The sequence below is a fragment of the Giraffa tippelskirchi genome, chromosome 6 (genome assembly GCF_054371585.1).
Source record: "Giraffa tippelskirchi isolate mGirTip1 chromosome 6, T2T-mGirTip1v1.2.pri, whole genome shotgun sequence".
NCBI classification, from domain to species: domain Eukaryota; kingdom Metazoa; phylum Chordata; class Mammalia; order Artiodactyla; family Giraffidae; genus Giraffa; species Giraffa tippelskirchi.
The window spans coordinates 20,280,603-20,298,860 of record NC_137280.1 but is presented as its reverse complement, the minus strand read 5'-3'; the positions used below and the strand labels follow the sequence as shown (position 1 = coordinate 20,298,860).

General features: G+C 43.7%; 1 long non-coding RNA gene across 1 annotated transcript; it reads right to left on the bottom strand.

The window, feature by feature from the left end:
- Positions 1-2,406: 2,406 nt before the first annotated feature.
- LOC145510608 (uncharacterized) lies at positions 2,407-15,431 on the bottom strand. The gene is made up of 7 exons (XR_014057140.1): positions 12,939-15,431; positions 11,657-11,806; positions 10,429-10,530; positions 9,055-9,181; positions 8,133-8,238; positions 7,018-7,192; positions 2,407-2,803 (listed from the first exon to the last, which is right to left on the bottom strand). It is a non-coding gene; the product is annotated as an uncharacterized LOC145510608 (long non-coding RNA).
- Positions 15,432-18,258: the final 2,827 nt, after the last annotated feature.

Here is an 18,258-nt window from a genome sequence, read left to right as displayed (position 1 = left end):
TCCCCTCTTGAGCCTCCTTCCCCTCCCCTTATCCCACCCATCTAGGTCATTATAAAGTGCCAGGCTGGACTCCGTGTGTTATACAGAAACTTCTCGCCAGCTATCTGTGTTACACATGGTAGTGGACGTACATCAGTGATACTTCCTCCATTCATCCCACTCTCTCCTTTCCTTGCTGTGTCCACAAGTCTGCTCTCTATGTCTGTGTCTCCATTCCTTCACTACAAAGAGTTTCATCAATACCATTTTTCTAGATTCCATATATGTGCATTAATATACAAATTTGTTTTCCTCTTTCGGACTTCATGTGAAAGTGAAAGTGTTCGTCGCTCAGTCATGTCTCTTTACAACCCCATGGACTGTATAGTCCACCATGGGATTCTCCAGGCAAGAATACTGGAGTGGTTTGCCATTCCCTCCTCCAGGGGATCGTCCCGACCCAGGGATCAATCCTGGGTCCCCTGCATTGCTGGCAGATTCTTTATCGTCTGAACCAGCAGGGAACTTACTTCATATAAACTCTTTAATCAGTGTTTCTTGCCTGGAGACAGTTTTGCCCCCCAGAGGACATTGGCAACCTCTGCAGACATTTCTAATGGCCCCAAGTGCAGAGGGGAGGGAGGGATGAGAGTGCTGATGTCATAGAGAGGAGAGAGGCCAGAAATGCTGCAGAACATCCTAAAATGCACAGGGCAGTTCCCACCACAAAGAACTCACCAGCCCTCATTATCAGAAGTTGAGACACTCTGACTCTGCAGAGGCTACTGGAGGCCCTATGATCACAGGCATCCCATCAACCCTGGGCATGCCAAGAGAATGCACGCGTCTTCCCTCTGCGGTAGAGATTTCCATGTAACAGTCCAAGTGAATTGTCATCCGTCAGAAACTTCGCTTTGAAAGATGACCATTAAAATGGGCTTCTCCTTCCTTTAAAAGTCATAATATAGTCTAAACGTAACCGCACAAATACCATTTTTAAGCAGATCAGAATCTTAGGTGTTTCACACTTTATTAAGAATTAGTTGATGACTAGTGGGGAACAAGATAGGGTGCCAGCTGTGTGAAAAGAAGCCTTTGACTGAAGGAGGATTTTGTGCTTAGTGAAACAAGTTGGAGAAAGACAAATCCTGTAGGTTTTCACTTAAATGTGTAATCTAATAAGAGAATGAATAAATACCATAAAACAGAAACAGATTCACAGATACAGAGATCAAATTAGGGGTTACCCTTGGGGGGAAGGGTGGGGGAGGGAGAAATATGTGAAGGGGGTTAAAGGGTACAAACTACTAGATATAAAATAAATAAGTTACAAGAATGTAATGTACAACACAGGAAATATAGTCAACATTTTATTGTAAGTTTCTATGGAGCATATTCTTAAAAATATCTATTTACTAAGTTGTATGTGTGTGCACTTAGTTGCTCAGTCGTGTCCAACTTTTTGTGACCCCAGGGACTGTAGCCCACCAGGCTCCTCTCTCCATGGGGAGTCTCCAAGAATACTGGAGTGGGTTGCCATATCCTCTTCCAGGGGATCTTCCCAACCCAGGGATCGAACCCAGATCTCCCTCATTGCACACAGATTCTTTACCATCTGAGCCACCAGGGAAGTACTATATTGTATACCTGAAATTAATATAATATTGTGAATGAACTATACTTCAATTTTAAAAAGAAACTTTTTTAAAACGAAGCTCTTCACTGCAGAGGCGGGAAATAGCAGCATACACATATTTGCTTTATAGTTTTCCTTTGACAGTGTTGAACTGTACCTGAGCCCTGAGTTCCCAGGAAGCAGCTACAGTTAAGAAACAGCGCAGGGGTCCACTGCTATCATGTTCCAAGAAAGGGTGAAGCACAAAGGATCAACCTACCCTGGCAGAGATTCCTCATGACCCGGATAAGACTCACTTGCTCCCACCTTTCCTCAGGACACTTTGTTGTCAACTACAAATTGTAACCTTCCATGGGCACTTGCCATCTATACCTCTACAAGAATTAAGTCACATGCTGCTGCAGCTGCTGACCTTCAAAACCCCCTGAAGGAGTTCAGAGTGGAGAGCAGAAATGAGGCACTTTCTGCTCCAGGAAAATGGCAGGACAGGTCTTCAGATAGTTTGATACCTCAGGAGCTGATTTTATGAGCCCAATTCTTGTATCTCCTCTAGAAAAGCACTAAAATCCTTCAGGGTAACGACTGTCGTGACTAGTTAAGATTTCATGAGACTAGTAGAAACCTTTTGGGAAAACGTGTGCTTGATTGCATATATGCCCCTTCACCAGAAATCACATATATACTGACCATTCCCCTCTGCCTCTTTGGAGCAGTTTCCCAGAGCTGTCTGAGGTGTTGTTTCCTGGGCTGCAGTCCTCATTTCACCCCAAATAAAACTTAACTCACAACTCTCACATTGTGCATTTTTTTAGGTCGACATTGTTTATTTGCTTTTCTCTAAAATTCCAGGTTTTCTTCCTTTTCTTTCAGATGGTCCTCACTAGTGAACATTTTCTCCATTGTGATATCTTAAATAAAATCGTCTCCCTGGTGGTTTTTCACACCCTCCTGCCTGGGTCCCCTGTTCCTCACTAAAAAGTGACTGGACCTCAGGGCTGCTCAGAGGAAGACGATATCTCCAAACACTCTCCAGCCTATGCAAACCCTGCCGAGAGGAAAAATGAGCTGGATTCCACTTCCACATCAGCCTGTCACGATGATGCTACAAAACGTTGCTCTGGCAGATACCAGTCACTAAGCCATTTGTCATGAGAGTCTTGTCCCAGTCCAGACGCTGGGCTCTCTCCTCTGCGAAAGGAAAATCAAAATGGAGTCAGTATTGCTAAGAGCTCTCACAAAAGGAACCAGATGGACATTAAGGAAGTGTGGCTTATGCACATCTCCGCCTGGATAGAATCTGAATTGTGACCACTTATTGTCTTAAGACGGTCATCCAGAACATCTGCCCAGCGTTCTGGAAACTCAAGGTACTTATCGGACCATTAAAAATTAGTGACTGCTTGTCCCTTTGGGACGACCATTTCCTTTCTTGTGTTGGAGCTAATCAGTATTCCTGCCAGACAGCTTTAGCAACCTTGTGACATTTGCCTTTACAAGCCCCTGATTCTTTCTCTTCCCCGGAACACTAGATTTTACCCGGATGTGTGTCTCCTGAATTACAATTCCTAAGGCCCCAAATAAAGAAAGCTCTCTGCTCTTTGCAGCCTCAGTGCTGGTTATTGCTGGACACTCCCACACTACCGCTGCTGCTCCGCTGAGTTGGGGGTAGAAGGTAACATGCAGGGTAGGAACTTCATGGGATAGTGCATTGCTGTGCTTTGTCGCTCAGTCATGTCTGACTCTTTGCCATCCCATGAACAGCAGTCCGCCCATGAACAGCAGTCCGCCAGGCTCCTGTGTCCATGGGGATTCTCCAGGCAAGAACACTGGAGTGGGTTGCCATGCCCTCCTCCAGGGGATCTTCCCAACCCAGGGATCAAACTCAGGTCTCCTGCATTGCAGGCCAATTCTTTACCGTCTGAGCCTCCAGGGAAACCCAAAAATACAGGAGTGTATAGCCTATCCATTCTCCAGGGGAACTTCCTGACCCAAGAATTGAACCGGAGTCTCCTGCATTGCTAGCAGATTCTTTACCAGCTGAGCTGCTACAGCTGCTGCTGCTAAGTCGTTTCAGTCGTGTCCGACTCTGTGCCCTGGGGATAATTCATGGATGAGATGAAATGCATGGGTGGACCAACCTCCTCCAAGGACTATGAGGAATACAGCGGGCTGAGTGGATGGTAGGGGAGGAGCCAACTCCTTGGCACTTGCCATTTTCCCACCTTGTTACACAAGCCCCTTAAAGAGCTTCCCAGTTCTCTCCCCACCTAATCCCCGTGATCTTCGCCCTCTAACTCTCTTTCAAGTCTCTTTCTAATCTTTATCATTGCATAAACAGAAAGTCCTACCTGCCCTAAGACTTTCTCTTTTGATTCTCAAAAATATAGTTTGGATGTCAAAAGAACTGAAAGCTAAATATTTTTCATTCTTACATTGAAATCCTAATTCCTGCCACCCCCTACCCCTGGAATCCAATTCCCCCTAGTCTGTCTTAGGTCAGAAAGTGTGGACAGGAAAAAGAGAAGATCACCAAGATTAATACTAAGTGAAACCAAGATGCTGATTCTTTCAGAATTCAATGACCTGGGGTTTCCCAGGTAGCACTAGTGGTAAAGAACCCGCCTGCCAGTGCAGGAGAAATAAGAGACATGGGTTCAAGCCCTGGGTCGGGAAGATCCCCTAGAAGAGGACATGGCAACTCACTCCAGTTTTCTTTCCTGGAGAAGCCCCATGGACAGAGGAGTCTGGTGGGCTACAGTCCATGGGCTCGCAAAAAGTAGGACACGACTAAAGTGACTTAGCAGACATGCACACACGTCAATGACTTAATACTAAGCATTTACCCGATAAGCATTGGTAACTGGGTGGATATAGGCACAAACAAAAAGGAAGAGGGAATGATGATTCCAAAGTTTTGAGCCAGACTGACTGTGAGGATGAAAGGTAGGGACATTGGCAGAAATGGGCAAATTGGGAGGTGAGGTGGGTCTGGGAAAGATGACAGGACTTGTCAGCTTGAAGTGACAGGGAGATATCCAGGCAGAGATCTTCTGAGCTGAGGGATGCAGAGTTAGAGCTCAGGCAGTGGCTAGGGCTGCAACATTATCTCTGCAGGCTTTTGCTCAGCATCACACATCAGCAGTCACCCAGAGATAAATGGGCGCTTTCCCCATGGCTCAGCGGGTAAAGAATCCGCCTGCAATGCAGGAGACAAGGAGATACAGGTTTGATCTCTTGGTCAGGAAGATCCCCTGGAGAAGGCAATGGCAACCCACTCCAGTATTCTTGCCTGGAGAATTCCATGGACAGAGGAACCTGGCGGGCTACAGAGATAAATAACAAAGGAGTCAGAACTGTTAAAAATCAAAATGGTGACAGCAGAAACTAGAAGAAAATGAAAGAAGAGTATTTTCATAAAAATCCAAGAAAAAAAAATTGTTGTCATATTGGAGGAAACAGTCCCTGATGTCCAAACGCTGCAGAGAAGTTGAGAGAGGTGAGTTTGAGGAAAAGCAAATTGAAGTTGGTCATCAGAATATCACCAGGGATCTCGGAGAAAGGTTGTCATGGGGGGAGGGAGAGTGTTTGTTCATCAAACCTCTGAGCCTGCTCACCCTCCTGAGCCTGGGGAATCACCCTGGGAGTTTGGGAAGCTTCTAAGGGCATCATTATTTACAGGAGTCTCTGTTAAACAACCTTCTTTTTTACCTAAGAACAACTTTCTAAATAAAGGTTTATATTCCCAATTTGAGTTTGAAGAGAACTCAATGATGAGGTAATGATGAGAGAAAGCACCGGATTTGAATTCCAAGTCCTTAGATCAGTTGATGTTCTAGTTCTGCTTCTACGAATTTTTTGGTCCTTTATTTCTTCATCCAAGGGAAGGGGGGGGTGGTTATTGAAGGATTGCTACTCAATAAGTTTGCTTTGTTTTGGTTTGGTTCTTATTACAGCACAATACCTCTGTGTAAGGTATTTAATATGCAGCTGTCCTAGAAAATTGAGAAAAACGAGTCTAGAAACAGAAAAACTGAAGACTTCGTTTCAAATTCCACAATGAAATGACAAAATTCCCAGTCTTCTAAGCTTGGAATAAATTAAAGTAAATGTCTCTCATTAAGAGGTAAAAACTTACAGTTACAAAAATGAGTCACGGGGATGAAAGGCACAATACAGGGAATACAGTCAATAATAATGGAATATCTCTGTACAATAATAGATGGTAACTAGATTCATCATGGTGATTGTTTTGAAATGTTCTATGTGGTGCACCAGGGACTAACATAATGTTGTAGGTCAATTATACTTCAACAAACAAACTCATAGAAAAAGAAATCAGATTTATGGTTATCAGAGGTGGAAGATGGGGGGGAATTGGATGAAGGCAGTCAAAAGGTATAAACTCCCAGTTATAAAATAATTAGTACTAGAGATGTCATGTACAACATGATAAATATAACTAACACTGCTCTGTTGGTAAAGAATCTGCCTGCCAATGCAGGAGATGCAGGTTTGAACCGCGGATTGGAAAGATCCCCTGGAGGAGGAAATGGCAACTGACTCCAGTATTCTTGTCTGGAGAATCCCATGGACAGGGAAGCCTGCAGGGCTACAGTTCATGGGGTCGCAAGGTCGGACATGACTTAGTGACTGAGAATGCACGCGTGTGATTTATAAAAGTTGTTAAGAGGGTAAACCTTGAGCTCTCATCTCAAGAAAAAAATTATTTTTTTCTATTTCTTTAATTTTATATCTATATGAGATCACAGATATTCACTAAACTTAGTGGGATAATCATTTCATGATGCACATAAGTCAAATCTTTATGCTGTACACCTGAAACCTACACAGCAAGTGTATCTCAATAAGACTGGAAGAAAAAAACCAAACAAAATGAAGACATGCTGCCTTTCATACAGAGAGTGTGTAGACCCAAAAGAGAATCAGATCCTTTAGCACAAAATCCACCTCTGACTGAATTATTTACTCCATGTTTTTTCCATTGAGGTCTCCAGCATCTCAACTGGGTACATCTTCCATGGGACAAGGAAGCATGCCCTAGGGTGCCTAAATAAATTCGCCTTCATCGAGGCTGCCTGGAACATCAGTTATGTTCAGGTTTTGAGCAGCGGTACAGGGTATTTTTATTTTAAAAAGGTAGCGAGGTACACTGTGATAATAGAGTGCAAGATGTACATGATGTTTGGGGCAAAGCCCAGGACTTCAAAATAATTTCAAAATCATAGTAGGCCCTTTGAGGCCACTCAGGCCCAGATCAGTGGACCTTTTGTTAAACTCTTATTTGCTGTTATGTGTAATTCAGTGGGAAAGTCTGAATAGCACTATTACATTGTTCCTTATTCTCCTTTTCATTGAAGGCATAATTGTAGAGCCGACTTTACCTCTCCTTAGGACTGATGTTCAGCTTTACCAGCTGCCTTCTGTTCTCACTGTTAGTGGCCTATGTCACACCAATAGTTAAGTAGCTTGAAGATCTTGCCTGACATGCTTATTTGCATATTTGTCTTGTTCTCTTCTCCTTTGGCTTCCCAGGTGGTGCAGTGATAAAGAATTCACCTGCAAGGGAGGAGACATGGGTTCCATACCTGGGTTAGGAAGATCCCCTGAAGGAGGGCATGGCAACCCACTCCATATTCTTGCCTGGAGAATCTGACAGAGGAGCCTAGTGGGCTATAGCACATAGCGTCGCAAAGAGTTGGACACAACTGAGAGACTGACCATCCACACACTTCTTCTTTTATCGAATCTTGTAAATCTCTTTTGAAACAGGGGCTGTGCCTAACTTTTCCGGGGTACTTGGGCAATGTTCACACTAGTATCTTGCATGCAATAGGCACGTAATCAATTACACTGAACCAAACCGAAGATGGCAGAAAGCTAATTACTACCATTCATTTTAATAAGTAACTTTACAGAAACTTACTACTTATTAGTAAGCAGGAGATAGTGGCTGGGGAGAGATAAATTAGGAGCTTGGGAATAATGGATACACATTATTATATATAAAATAGATAAACAATAAGGATCTATTGCTATTGTACAGCACAGGGAACAATATTCAATATCTTGTAATAATATATAATGGAAAAAGAATCTGTATCTGTATAACTGAATCACTTTGCTGTATACCTGAAACTAACACTACATTGTAAGTTAATTGTACTTCAATTTAAAAAGGGTTAAAAAAGAAAACTTCCTATTTAAAAGTACTGTTTTAAAGGAAACTATCTCATCTTTATTCTCATAAGAAATTTTTAATAGAAGTCAAAACACAAGATACCAAGTTAAAACTAGAAATCATGTCTCCAGAATGCTTTTCAATTAGGAGATAAATCCAAAAATATTTATTGAGGACCCACTATGTGCTGGGTTTCCTTGTCGGAGCAGCGGTAAAGAATCTGCCTGTAGGGAAGGAGATACAGGAAATGCGGTTTCCATCACTGAGTCAGGAAGATCCTCTGGAGGAGGGCTGGGCACCCCACTCTGGTGTTCTTACCTGGAGAATCCCAGGACAGAGGAGTTTGGCAGGGTACGGTCCATGGGGTCGGACAGGACTGAAGCGACTGAGCAGGCACGCACAATGCGCAAGGCGCTCTTCTGGGCTTTGGAAAATATGACAGATAGATGGATAGATAGATAGACAGGGATACAGAGATATAAATATATCTCCCCACAGAGGAAGAACAGACATTTAATATAATTAAGAAGACGTTCAGGAGCCACAAAAGCAATGCATAAGGAGGCTCTTATTAGGATTAGTGAAATCCAGCTTTCCACCTGCTCTCTACAAAAGTTCCCTTTAGATGTCTCTCTGCTATTGCCATGGGTCCATATTATTAATACCTCTGGAGAAGAAAATGGGCCTAGGAAAATGCCAGAACTGAAGAGGAGCCAAATAATGGGAACAAATACTCGGCCAAAGATCTATTTAACAACTTAGCCTGTCTCACTGGGGGAGGACAAGGTTCAAATATGGCCTCATCAACATGAGAATGTTTCTTCTTTATTATCTTGGCTGCTATGGACTTGAATTTTGATGGGGCAATTTTCAGCACTTAAACACTTGATTGCTACTAATAACCAAAGTAATAGCACAACAGTGTTTAGGTTTAATTTATGGGCATTTAACATAACTTCAAGTATGTATTTCTCCAAAGGCAGCTGCTGTTTTATTGGAGCTAACTTACAAGGACATCCAATCCTTTCGGAATAATCAACAAACAATGCAAATGATCCCACACACTTATCTCGACCCTACAGATTCCCAGTAATACAGAGCTTGATGACCACGCATTACTAACACCAGTTTGACGGGTAGTTTCCCCCTGCAGTCTTGTTTTAGTAAGACTTCAGTAGTGGGGACAAGCTAAATTTGTTTTTCTTTACCCGCCGCTGGCTTTTTAAATGAGCCCTCTCACCTTCATTGCCTCGCTGCTTGTCTGCCGGTGGACAAGCGAACTTCTTCTGGAGTCCACCAGGGGCCGCTGTTCTGCAAGCAGTGACAGCAGCGGAGACCTTGCCTTCCACCGCCAAACAACGAAATTACTGGTGGATGCAACAAAAATGCTCCTTTCAAAATACGTTTTTCAACCTTGAAAACACTATGCTAAGTGAAAGAAGACAGACACAAAGGTCACATGTCGTATGATTCCGATTCTGTGAAAGATCTAGAGAAAGCAGATCGGTAGAGACAGAAAGCAGATTCGGGTTTTAGGGACTGGAGGTGTGGGGGTGAGAAAGCCAATGACTGCTTATTAATAGCTTCAGGGTTTCCTTTTGCGGTGGCTCCACATGGTGACTATGTTTAATGCTCCACATGGTGACTATGTTTAATTTCATTGAATTGCAAAATTTTAAGTTAAGATGGTCAATTTTGTCTAGTGTACACTTCGTGAGAATTTAAAAATTATTTTCCAGTGTTGCATGTTCTCTGGAGTTTATACCTGTCCTATTTCATATAGGGGGCTTCCCTGGTGGCCCAGATGGTAAAGAATATGCCTGCAATGCAGGAGACCCTAGTTCGATTCCTGGGTCGGGGAGATCCCCTGGAGTTGGGATGAAAACCCACCCCAATATTCTTGCCTGAAGAATCCCGTGGACAGAGGAGCCTGGTGGACTACAGTCCATGGGGATGCAAAGAGTCAGAGAAGACTGAGTGGCTAACACTTCAGTTCAGTTCAGTCACTCAGACTCTTTGCGACCCCATGAACCGCAGCCCGCTGGGCCTCCCTGTGCAGCACCAACTCTGGGAGTTTACCCAAACTCATGTCCATTGAGTCAGTGATGCCATCCAACCATCTCATCCTCTGTCGACTACTTCATATAAATCTCCTATTTAGAGATCATAAATGGATCCCACGAGAAACGACATCGGGTCTGTGTTTGTCAAACTTGCTTCATTCTGGAGGAAGCGCCTCACCTGAGTCCCAGGTCCTGACACCTCTCATCCCCACCTCACACCATTTCACACCCTCTTGCCCACCTCTGACTCTGGCCCTGGCTGCGTGGTCAGTGGTTAACATCCCACCTCAGCTGCACCGGGAGCTTGTCCACTCGGCGGAGCGGCCCTGCGGGACTCTGCCCAGCACAGGCACCCCCAAAGTGCCAGGACTGGTGGGCAATGCCACCTGCCTGTGTCCTTCACCAGACAGTCCTGAGGTGCATTCCAGTGGCTCCTCCAGAGGCGCCAGTGAAATCAAGCAGAGTGCCAGTCCCTCCCAGCTGTGACCCACTTGAGACCGCAGCTCGGGATGGTGCCCCCGCCCTCCCCCTCCACCCTCCGCAGTCCCCACCTCTGTTCTCTGGAGTCCTCCCCCATGAGTAAATGCAGAAACACAAGCCAGTTGCCTCAGGGTCTGCTTTCCAAAGGGAAGACCAGGACTTCAGAGAGTCTGCTGTTGACAGAAAACAGATGGAAGAAGGAGATGACTGAGGTTTTCGGCTTCTAATACAGCTCCTCACCTTGGCATTGGATGCTAGAGTCACCATCCACCATTTCTGTCACATAACCTACCATCCAACACACACACACACACACACACACACACACACACACATTGCTATCCTTGTTTCTCTCTTTCATTTTGAAAAAAATTTTATTGAAGTATAGTTAATTTACAGTGTTGTGTTGGTTTCAGGCGAACAGCAAAGTGATTCGGTAATACACACACACACACACACACACACACACACACACATATGTGTGTATATAAGCATATATATTGGAGAAGAGCATGGCAGCCCAGTCCAGTATGCTTGCCTAGAGAACCTCATGGACAAAGGAGCCTGGTGGGCTACAGTCCACAGGGTCGCAAAGAGTTGGACACGACTGAAGCAACTTAGCATGCATGCACACACACATATATATTCTTTTTTTAGTTACTTTTCCATTATAGATTATTACAAGATACAAACTATAGTTCCTTGGGCTATACAGAAGGTCTGAGTTATCTATTAATATTCTTTATATAGTAGTGTTGTATACATTATTCCCACTCTCCTAATTTATCCCTCATCCCACCCACTGCTAACCTTCTTGGTAACCGTAAGTGTACGTATGTGTTAGATTAACCTCTCTCTTCCTCATGTTACTGATCTGTATATCAGGAGTTTAGTCACAGGATCCTTTTTCTAATGGACACGATAGTATACAGATCAAAATGGAGAAATCCTAGTGGGAGAAGAGGATGGACCTTCTGAGGCTCCCACAATCCCACCTCCCTCAACGAGCCTTTGATGCACCTGCGAGGGACCCCTAGACTGGATCACGTCTGCACTTGTAGGCAGAGCTGACCTCCCCGCCTACTTCCTTGGTGCTCAGAGGGCAGCTTCCCCAGGAATGTATGTGGCCCTGAAGGGCCCAAACGTCCGAGATGAACGGGACTTGGATGTAGACACCACTTTCCTCTTCATTGAGTCATCCTGGAGAACAGCATGGGGAATATGAGACGAGAGCTAGAAGAAACTCAAGAAATCATAACCCTGTGTGTAACATCAATAAAAGCATAACTTGAAACTTACCAAAAAATAAAATTGAAGACAAGTGTGAAGGAGACACAGGGGGATGTCTTTGCTTTTCCATCTTGAGATGCCATGTTGTGGGTGGTGGGATCTGTGTGCAGATGGACCTGCTGAGTCTAGTGTGGGCTGGATCGTTAGGACTCTGGCTGGCTGCACAAAATGACAAATCCAACATCCAGCGGTTTATCCAAATCACACAAGCACAGGTCAGGAGGTCAACAGAGTAGGGCTGGTATGTCAGCTCCATTATGCTATTAGGAAGGATTTTTACTCAGCCACCCTTGACATATGACCTTTGTCCTCACTTCCGTCATTTTACGCCACAATTTTGGCATCATGTCTGGGTTCAGTGTAAAAATAAACAAGGCGATTTCTGGTCTCTTTCTTTTACCAAGAGGCCAAAGGCTATTGAGCCCCTAGAATACTTCTCTTCAGTGTCTTCTTCAGAATGCAGAGCACATTCCTTTTAAAACTCTCACTCAGGACATCTCTTCATTTACAAATCCAAGCAGCTGTCTTTTATTGAGCAACTACTGTGATCCAGGAATTCTGATAAACACTTTGCATGTATGACCTCATATCTTCCTCATCTTTTCCTCCAACAATTATTCAGTAAATGCCTACTGTGTAAAAACAATAAAACTTAGACTAAGTGCCAAGAAACACAGTCAATTGTGACCCAGAAATCTTACATTTCTAAAAATGTTCACTCCTAAGAGCTAAACCATAAATGAATGACAGGGCCTTCTCAAAAGTTTTCTATCCTGAGATAAACCACAAAAGAAGGGGAAAAATGCCAGGAACATTCTGTTAGGGAGGAGGTGTTGTTTTTCAAATTTATTTTAATCAAGGACAGAACTTTCTGTTTTCAAAAACTGACCCAAAGTGTATTTAATCAAAATTGCTGACAATCATATAATAATTTTCACCTACATGTATCACTTTCTATCTTTATTCCGAGAGCCAACTAATTGGAAAGCTCGGCTATTTTGCATATGCTTTACATCTGCAAAGAAAAAACATAGACTGCAACATAGTCCAAGTGGTTTTCTTTTGAAGTACGTGCCAGGAATTGAACAAAGCAGCCAAGGATTCTGCCCCTAAGAAGCTTATATTTGGTTGAGTACCCAGAGTCTGGTTACATTTGCATATATTTTTATGTAAAAATTACAGTGTTATTATTCTATATTCACACCTCATATATGTCACTACTACTGTTTATTTAAACATCCTAAAGTAATAATGTTAATTGATTGGACTAGTTGATTCCCAAAGCACTTACAAATGCATCCAGGCATTCATCTACACATCAAGGTAAATATCATTTTGTTATTTAGTCACTCAGTCATGTCCGATTCTTTGGGACCCCATAGACTGTAGCCTGCCAGGCCCCTCTGTCCATGATATTTCCCAGCCAAGAATATGGAGTGGTTGCCATTTCCTGCTCCAGGGGAAACTTCCTGACCCAGGGATTGAACCCTCATCTCCTACATTGGCAGATGGATTCTTTATCATTGAGCCACCAGGAAAGCCCAAGTACCATGAATCTAATTTTACAAATGAAGAAACTGAGGCTCAGAGAAGCTTAGGGATGTCTTAGGATCAGAGAGCCGGTAATCAGGGGAGTGGAGGTTGTAGCTGGATCTCCCAGCTCCTTGACCAGGGCTCCTTCTGTCCTCACTCTTCCAAGGACACAGCCTGGGAGCTCCAGGCTGCCCCAGTTATACAAATCCTGTCCCCTTGTCCCCACTGCTACGCTCACACTTGACTCATCAGGTAACCCAATTTTCAGTTCAGAGAAAGTGGTCACAGGCTTGATTGTGCACCCAGCAGTGCTGACCACTGAGTCCTCAGGCAATGCTCCCTCCCAACAAAGAGAAGTGGCAGCAAGCTTTCCAAATCAAGCCACTCTCGTCAGAACTAGAAGAGAAAAAAGGAAAAGGCAGCAGTATTCCCAAGGCCATTTGCTATGCTGGTTGATTTAGTCTGTTTATATTCCACTGACAGAGCTTTTAAAGCTCTACTTGATGAACCAGGGTCACAGGTCCAAAGGCAGAAAATATCCTCTTGTTCCTCTCGGTCTCACCATTTTTTCCTCCTGGCCTCATTTGAGCAGTGTTTTCCTCTTTGGCAGGCTTTTTCAACATCAGCAGAGTGGCCAGATCATTCTTTGTTCCTGCGAACTGTCCTGTGTACTGGAGAATGTCTCCTAGCATCCCTGACCTTCACCTACTAGATTCCAGCATTTCCCTTCCCTTTGTGATATCCAAAAATGCTGTAGATGGAACCAAATTCCCCTGGGGAGCAAAAATCACTCCCAGTTTGTAATACTGGTCTACCTACAACTAGGAGAGAAGATAGGAAAGCACAGCTAGACTGGTTTATCTTAGTAAAGACCAAGGGTAAAACAGAACCGGACCCTATGGTCCCTGCCCACACCCACCTCCCATGTCCTCTGCTTGCCTTTTGTCTGTAGAAAGCTTTGGTCAAAGAATAAGTTTAATCAGAGAAGTGAGAAATGTTGAAACAAAGGAAAACAGTCAAAGGAGACTAAACAATAATAATGTAGTCATTAAACATAGCCAAGGACATTTAGGTCTTTCTCAAGGGCTGTAGGTAATATTCTGAGCCATATCCTGTGAGCTGTCTCATAGGTATCAAAACACCAGGTGGAGAAGTTAACTACACGATGACTGGACTGTACCCAGGACATGAGCTGCCACAATTCCAAGAATTAACTACAAAGAAATGGGAACAAATGGACCCTGGAGCTGAAGATCAACTGTACCTAAAGCAATCAAGATGATGCTGGTCAGACCACTGATGACTAGTTTGAGGATGACTGTTAGAGATGACTGTGCTGTTTCTGCATGTAACCCTGCCCTCTCAACTCTGTCTGTAAAAGCTCTCACCCGCTGCTTGTTGGGGTACAGAAAGTCGACCTTTGGACAGATGTCTGCCATCCTACCCCTGCAGTTGCCAGATCTGAAATAAAGCACACTTTCCTTTCCACCAACTTGGCTTGTTTATTGGCTTTTATTAGCCAGATCCCCCTACACACACCTTTTGATAACAAGGGCAGAGTGGCTCTCCCCCATCTACTTAGTTGTGACAAGGCTACAATGCAAGAACTAAGATTTAAACATCTACTGTACACCAGGTACACTTCTAATGCTTTATTTAAATAGCTCTCATTTTTACCATATTCCTGCCGAGAGCATATTTCCAGCCCCATATTCAAAAGTGAGAAGAAAGAGAAAGGCTATGTATACAGTTCAAATTTCTTGCCCTACACTAGCTGAAAAGTGGCAGATTCATTTCAAATTTGGGCTCTCTACCTCTAAATCCCATACACCTTCAAATATACCCTCTGACTTTAATCAGTTGGTTCATCTCTGCTGCCTGTCATCTCATTGCTCCTAAAAGCTGAGCGTCTTACCCAAAGCCACAATGCTTAGAAGGTCAGTGTGTGTGCTCAGTTGCTCAGTCAAGTCTGACTCTTTGCGACCCTATGGACTGTAGCCTGCCAGGCTCCTCTGTCCATGGGATTTTCCCAGCAAGAATATCGCAGTGGGTTGCCATTTCCTTCTCCACATATCTTCCAATCCAGGGATTGAACCCCCATTTCCTGTGTCTCCTGCATTGCAGGCGGATTCTTTACCACTGAGCCATGGGGGAAGCTCAAGGAGGTCGGTGCTGGGATGCAAATGCTCTTTGTACAACTCAACCCAAGAGAAGCTTATAAACCTCAAGCTCTGAGCTTCCCACATCCCTTGTCTTTGGACACCCCACATGGGCATGTGATGAGAAAAGCAGCCAAAAACCAGAGTGTTTGGTAGAGGTTCTGACTGTGAGGTCAGACAGGCCTGGAATTAAGCCCCATCTCTTCCACTTTCCAAGTACATGAACTTAAGCAAGTTCTCTCCCTCTCTTTGTCTTAGTCCCCTCATACTTTCCATAGGTGATTGAGTTGATTAAATTAGGCAATTCAAATAAAGCACCTCACATGATGTCTGGTATATAGGAAGAGTTGAAAAGCTGTTAGCTCTTATAATTAAATTTAATTAATATACTATTTCTCCTGAGTCAGCTTTATCATCAGTGCTCCATAATGCTGCTTAAAATTCCTGTACTCTATCCACAGGCTGCTCCTGTTCACACTCCTTATCACAGAAGTTCAATATTTCTGTTAGGGGAACCACTCACCAAAACTACCCACCTTGACCAGGCACCACAGTAACCATTTACATGAGTTATTGTACAACAAGAGGTCCTGGTAAGGAACGCAGAATTAACTAACCACCAACAACCAGAAGAATTCAGGAAAGATCAAAAGGAGGCACAAGTCCATATGTCCTAACAACTTCCCAGAATTCTCCTCGCTGGAATCCATCTTGGCTGAGCAATGTGTGCACCAACAGGAAGGACCCTGAGTCAGAATGATTGCCCAGACACAACCTGGAAAGTAATCCCATCACCGTAAAATCTGGGACTGCAAGTCGCATGGCAGAGCAGTTCTCCTGGGTTCCTTGCCTCGCTGCTCTCCACTTCTCCCAATAAAGTCTTTGACTTTGTCGGTACGTGTGTGTGTGTCCTCAGACAATTCACCTCCAACAGTTAGAAAAGAGCCCACGCTCAGGCCCCGGAAGTGGTCTCCCTTCCTACAACATTTCCACAGATCTCTTCAAATCTCTAACTCCTTACTTACTATCCCTTTTATTTAAGCCAGACTGTGTCTTTTGGTTCACAATGCAGATGAAGGCCATGTGAAGTATTTTCTCCTCCACCCCATCCACTCAAAACACATTTGCAGCCCCTTGGCAACAGATATCAATATCTGTATATTTCCACATTACCGCCTTTAATTCTTTCTTAGAGGCAAAATGACTCTCCTCTCCGAAACCAATGTCTTATGTCACCTTCTAGGACATCTTCCCATCAGTGAGCCCCTTCCTCGTCCCCCAAATCTTTCCTCTCCTCCTCTCTGCTAGGTTTTTCACCTTCACCAGCAAATGCAGGAGCTAAGAGACTAGCCTTCAGGCTAAATTTGCAGAGCAATTGTAATTTTTTACCTGTACTGTATGTTTATTTGGGATGTTTTGTGAGGATATTCAGACTGAGGAAGAGATAAATCATGCCCTGAGGTCACTCTCCGTATAAATAAACTTCAATCTTCTTGAAAGAGAAATGTGCATTTACTGTCTCAGCCTCTCTCTCTCTCCCATTCACCACTCGATACAGTAGAAAACATTTAGGGTAAGTGCTCCAGTCACAGATATCCCCTCAGTGATCCTGTTTGACCTGTCCTGCATTTTTGGAGAGAAATTTCTCCCTATCTCAACCCTTCTTCTCTCCAACGTGAGAGCCAACATCTTCTTACAGGAGGACATCTACTTAGTCCCAGGGTTTATTATACCGTCCTATGGCCTGTGGCCATATGAACAAGACCAACTGATCCTATGGCCAATGAACAAGGCCCTGACTGCAGTGACTGGTTCAGTTGACAGTCAGTCTCATGACCCAAATAAGACCAATCAAATGCCTTCCTTAAAATTTTCAAACTGAAGCTGCAATAGCAAAGGTTTTTTTTCCTTGAAGAGTTGAACATGACTGAGGATGCACGCACATAAGAAGTAGGAAGCTGAAGTTGCCAGCAGCCTAGTCCTCAAAGAGAAATTTGTTAAGAGAATAAAACTGGCACACACAGAAAAACTGAGCTGAAAGACCAAAGATGGATCCATTTGAGTTCTCGTGCAACTGTTTCTTAGGCTGCTGCATTCCTGCCCTACCCATGTTTTACATGAGCCGGTAAGTCTAAACCAATTTTTTATATCCTTTGTGAACTAAAAAAAAAAAAAAAAATTGTTGTTTTTCAGTCATTAAGTAGCGTCTGACTTTTTGCAACCCCATGGACTGTAGCAGGTCAGGCTTCCTCCACTACCTTCCAGGGTTGGCTCAAATTCATGTCCATTGAATCGGTGATGCTATCCAAACATCTCATCCTCTGTCGTCCCCTTTTTTTTGCCTTCAATCTTTCCCAGTATCAGGGCCTTTTCCATTGAGTTGGGTCTTCACACCAGGTGGCCAAACTATTGAAGCTTCAGCATCAGTCTTTCCAATGAATTCAGGGTTGATTTCCTCTAGGATTGACTGGCTTGATCTCCTTGCAGTCCAAGGAACTCTCAAGCATCTTCTCCAGCACCACAGTTCGAAAGCATCAATTCTTTAGTGCTCAGTCTTCTTTATGGTCCAACTCTCACATACATACCTGACTACAGGAAAAACCATAGCTGTGAATAGATGGACCTTTGTCAGCAAAGTGATTCCTCTGCTTTTTAATACGCTGTCTAGTTTTTTCATAGCTTTTCTTCCAAGGAGCATGCGTCTTTTAATGTCATGGCTGCAGTCACCATCCCAGTGATTTTGGAGGCCAAGAAAAGACAATCTGTCACTGCTTCCATGTTTTCCTTTTCTATTTGCCATCAAGTGATGGGACTGGATGCAATGATTTTAGTGTTTTGAATATTGAGTTTCAAGCCAGCTTTCTCACTGAAAAAAAAAAGCACAATGTAAAAGTTGAAATTATGCTTTATTCTATGGGT